General features: G+C 41.0%; 2 long non-coding RNA genes across 3 annotated transcripts in view; one reads left to right on the top strand and one right to left on the bottom strand.

Moving 5' to 3' along the window:
• The window catches only part of LOC126387503 (uncharacterized), a 4178-nt gene extending 2808 nt beyond the window's left edge, over positions 1-1370 (bottom strand). Inside the window, exon 1 of the long non-coding RNA XR_007569690.1 lies at positions 1237-1370. This is a non-coding gene — a long non-coding RNA (uncharacterized LOC126387503). The remainder of the gene's footprint in view (positions 1-1236) is intronic.
• LOC126387502 (uncharacterized) overlaps positions 1-5139 on the top strand; it is a 30023-nt gene extending 24884 nt beyond the window's left edge. Inside the window, exons 2-3 of one of the 2 annotated variants that reach the window (XR_007569688.1) lie at positions 1308-1470; positions 5021-5139. This is a non-coding gene — a long non-coding RNA (uncharacterized LOC126387502). The remainder of the gene's footprint in view (positions 1-1307; positions 1471-5020) is intronic. The other variant, XR_007569689.1, reaches the window with a different exon arrangement.
• The last annotated feature ends 15 nt before the right edge of the window (positions 5140-5154 follow it).

Raw genomic sequence — 5154 nt, 5'->3', positions numbered from 1 at the left:
ATAAAGACCAGTAGGGACTTCCTGTTCAGAGCAGAGTGGAGCGGCTGTGTAGCGTAGTCGGCTTCCTTCCAGCTCTCATGTTAACGTGTTGGAGTGAACACACTGAGCTGGAAGCTCACAGACCTGCAGAGACTTTGGGCATCAAGTCTGTTTACTCTGCAGATTTCACTCAAGTACACAGTGTAAATAAACTGCTGAGAGTCCTGAACGCATCATGGCTGCACAAACAGAGGGATTCACTTTAATGATGGATTTACTGAGTCTGTTAGAACAAATGACTGATGGACAGATATATCATGTTAAATGTTCTACATGTTCATCCAAAGACTGAACAGCAACACATCAGCTGTGATTACTGGACTTCAGCAGAGGTTCTGCTCTGTATAAAGAACACATGGTTACTAAATGTAATGATGGTTCTATAAAATAAGAGCCAGTGATTTGTAGGCTTCAGTCAGACTGATCTCAGAGCTGTGACAAAGATGAAGACAACAAACACTTTAAAGAGGACATATTATGCTCATTAACAGCTTCATATTTGGATTCTGGGTTTCTACTACAACCTGTTTACATGCTTTAATGTTCAAACTAGAATTACCGCCTCATAGTTGTATGCCTTATAAAGAAATCTTAGCTTCAGTAGAAAAAGCCGTTGAACACAGGGTATTCACAACAGTCTGAAGTCTGAGGTTTTTGTTCACAGGGATTACTTTTACATACATTTACCTCATTATCTGAAACTTTGGCCACATTTAATACCAACATCCTTCATTGTAACACTATAGGCTATATAAAACACACACACACACACACACACACACACACACACACACACACACACACACACACAGAAACAGGAAAGCATAACAGGTCCCCTGTTATCAAGGTCAGATTTGATGGTGTGACAGTTTGATGAAGGAGGACAGCTGTCTCTATACATGTTGTGATGCTGTCAGCTGTAATCCAGCTTCACTTCCTGTAGACATGAACACAACAACAGTCGTCTTCACATCAACTTAAACACATGATCTCAACAAGCTTCTTTCTGATCTGATTGGCTGACTGTTCTCTCTGTCTGTCTCTCTGTCCTCTCCTGAAGACTGTCACCATTCCCCTCTTTGAGCCACTGAGAAGGTCTGAGGTTTACAGGAAGTACTGGATCTTTGCTCTGATACTAACTGTGTTTAATATAATACTGCTGAAACCAGCATGGACCCACTCCAACCCTCTACTGACCTCAGAGTCTCCAGTTTACAGTGTGGACTCTCCTTCAGATCACACAGCAGCTTCACATCTGAATCCTGCAGGTTGTTGTCACTCAGGTCCAGCTCTCTCAGATGGGAGGGGTTGGACTTCAGAGCTGAGGCCAGTGAAACACAGCTGATCTCTGACAAACTGCAGCCCCTCAGTCTGAATAAAGAATAAATGATGTAGATAAAAATCATTAATAAAACAATCAGATGTGTTCAGGTGTTAAATGTGCAGCTCAACATTACTATGTCCTGATCAATGAGCTTTGCCCTAAACTGAGTAGAGTGACTTTGTCATTGTGTTATTGTGCTGATCCCAACAGGATGCAGGTTAAAGACTGGAAAATACAAAAAGTGAAAAACAGCTCTCATAAATATCATTGACAACGTGCTGCTACTTCAATAAAGATGTAGTGACTTCACCTCTTAAACTCTGCCAGCTCCACCAGGGGCTCCATCATCACTAACTCATGTTGTGCAGCCAAACACAAATCACTTATTTAAAGAATCATGAGGGTAAATTTAAGTTGAAATCAAGTGTTTAAAGCAGGGCTGTTCAATTACAAATTCAACTGGGCCGGGTTTTAAACCAGAAAATGTTGATGGGCCAGACATTTTCAGCAGCGGGCAACCTATTGGAAACTTTTTTGTTTTAGCTATTGGTGGTGACACATTTCTAAACAGGTGCAAATTACTGTAGTAAAAGTAGCAATGTTTTTAGTGTCACATGTGAAATAATTAAAAAAAGTAGTCACATATCTGACAGAGGAACATCACATAATGCAGAAACAGAATAAAGAAGAGCTGTCAATGCACAGAAGCATAACAAGTGACATTAACAGTAACTAATAACACACTCTATCTCTCTACCACACACACACACACAAACACACACACAAACACACACACACGCACTTCCTTGTAAGGTACGTAACATTCCAATACCCTGTTGAGTGAGACACACACTAGCAGTTTCATGTTTGGTTGTGCCTTCGTGCCTCGTGTCTGCAACTCATAACAAAACAGTGAAAGGAGAAAATAGGCTTGTGCAGAATCCCTCAGGAGTGTTAGTTGCTGCCCCCTGTGTGGCCAGTAGGAGGAGCTGTTGCCTGCATAGTTAGCTCAGTGCCACATGCTCTGTTCGTTTTTCATCAGTTGCTGCAGGCAGAGGAAGGAGTGAGGACAGACGGTGTGCGTTCGTGACGGATGTAAGCACCTCTTATAAGTTATTTCCTTTCAGTTATTTATGCTTCACGTGTCCTTCTTGTTGTTTTATGTTAGGAATATTGGCATGGCTGGAGATCATTTCTTTGTGTTTAGCAAGCTAACGTTTCTGCTTGTTAGGGCCTGTTAAGCTAACCTACTGCCTTGAAATGATGTCAGAAGTGAAATGCAGCTAACTTATGTGACTGTTACACATTTATACGGTAGTGCTGTGTCTAAATGAGAGAAAATGTGATGAATGTATGATTAATGTGCCTGTGGAGTACATGAAATTATTATTTAGTTAAGTTTAGTAAATTACAGGCATTTATGAAACCATACATGGTTTTATATATATATATATTTCTGTTTGTATTTTCAGAGACCACACATACGCATATGTCCATGTACCTTTATACCATTCTCTGAAGTGCCTGCATAAAGTTAACAGACCGCTCTCTGCCTTCGTGTCAACTCCTTAATCAGAGTCCCACTGTGGATGAATGCCCAGCTACCACATCACGTGTTAACACACAGTTTAAGGAGTATATTTCCAATAAGGCTCGTTCGAGATGAACTGCGCCTCGCCTGGAGAGTAGACGAGAGCAGGCGGCTGCAGCGGGGGCGGTGACAAAAAGCCGCGGTGAAGTCTGACAGTTTCCCGACATTTTCCAGCAGCCTTCAGTCTGTACAGGAAGTCACAGAAACACTCGCATCCTGTCAGATATGATGGTGATTTATTCAAATATAATCAGACTCATATATCAGTTTGTTCTCAGTCTCCAGTTGTTTTAATTCTGATAGAATGATTTATTAAAATGCTTTACAGGCGATCTGTAGTTTATCTTCATGGTTCAACCTCCATTTGACATGAATTCTCCTGTAAATCAGCATCATATCAGTTTGACCTGTCCCCTCAACTACACAGGCTGAATAAACTGTGTCTGACTATAAGGTTCATATTTGATACAAGACAACAGCTTTCATTAAAGATCAGTCAGATATAGTCAGGGCTTCACATCTGTACACGTTAGTTTAAGAATGACCACCAGTCTGTGTGATGTTAAATACTTCAATAATTCAAACAGTCCAGAGTTAATATACAGTAGACTCTGTATAGTTTATGAATAAGCTGACGACTAAACTTCACCATCAGTCACACATGTTTTCTGTCACAGAATAAACCTTCAGATCAGACAAATACAATCTTAATCTCTAAAATCCAACAAAAATGAAAAGTTTATCTAAAACGTCATCTTTTTGAGTCGACATCTGAACCAATCAGCTGTTAGATCAGGTGAGAGCCAAGCAGTGCAGTTGGTGGAGAGCAACTGCAGCGCCTGGCTCTACAAACTGTGGCCGCCTCGCTCTCGTGGTTTCATCGCCGTCCACTTTTGTAATACGTCAGAGCAAGTCAAAGTGAAGTCGGACACACAACTAACTGGCATGCATTGTGCGCCGATCGCCGGTGATCGAATCTGTGCAGGCCTGGCTCATCTCTAACGAACCTGATGAATGCGACAGAGCGTGAGGAAATTATCGATAAACGAGGAAAGGTCAGTTCGCCAGTTTGGCAGTACTTCGGATTTTATAATTAACCAGTATATTTATTTATTTGACTGTTTTTCATGGATACGTTGACCTCTTTTTCCCCTGTGTTCGTTTGTTCATTACTGAGGAAAGGTTACATTTAAAATAAAAGTGTTTAAATTTAACTTTTTTTTCTCCTGGTCCTTATTTCAAATAGGTTTTTAAAAATTCAATAATTATCGATATCGACTGATATGAAACACTTATATCGTGATTTTTCAGCCATATCGCCCAGCCCTAATTTGTGTTTTCAGGTGTTGTATCTCTTTGATTCCTGCTGCTTACAGTCTGGCATCTGGTCCCCACCTTTTTATAAAGCCCTGACCTCACCTGAGCGCTGTGGGGGTACACGCCCAGAAACTTCCCAAACACAGAAAATAAGAAGAACGTAAGAAAACACAGGCAGAGGGCAGAGTCTCTGCAGATAAATACACCACCACACACTGAGAGTGGCTCATAAGTGATGACTGAGAGGGATTATTTCTGTATGAGTCTATACACTGTTTTTAAGGAAGATCCTGCAGAGTTTATCTTTAAGGTTTTAGCTCCACATTGCTCTGCCACAGTCAATGGATTAAACCACTGAACAAGACAAATAGACTTCATTGTGTATAATATCAGCCTGATGTCTGCAGTTTAGTGTCAACACAACTTTCACATCATAATAATCTCAGCACAGGAGTAAAAAATGGTGTCTGACCTGAGAATCTCCAGTTTACAGTGTGGACTCTCCAGAAAACCACACAGCTGCTTCACTCCTGAATCCTGCAGGTTGTTGTCACTCAGCTCCAGCTCTCTCAGATGGGAGGGGTTGGTTGTTGTCACTCAGCTCCAGCTCTCTCAGATGGGAGGGGTTGGACTTCAGAGCTGAGGCCAGATAATCACATCTGATCTCTGACAAACTGCACCAACTCAGTCTGAATAAAGAATAAATGATGTAGATAAAAATCATTAATAAAACAATCAGATGTGTTCAGGTGTTAAATGTGTAGCTCAACATTACTATGTCCTGATCAATGAGCTTTGCCCTAAACTGAGTAGAGTGACTTTGTCATTGTGTTATTGTGCTGATCCCAACAGGATGCAGGTTAAAGACTGGAAAATACAAAAA

The sequence above is a fragment of the Epinephelus moara genome, unplaced genomic scaffold, assembly GCF_006386435.1.
Source record: "Epinephelus moara isolate mb unplaced genomic scaffold, YSFRI_EMoa_1.0 scaffold570, whole genome shotgun sequence".
Taxonomy (NCBI): domain Eukaryota; kingdom Metazoa; phylum Chordata; class Actinopteri; order Perciformes; family Serranidae; genus Epinephelus; species Epinephelus moara.
This window is presented reverse-complemented; position numbering and strand designations above follow the sequence as displayed.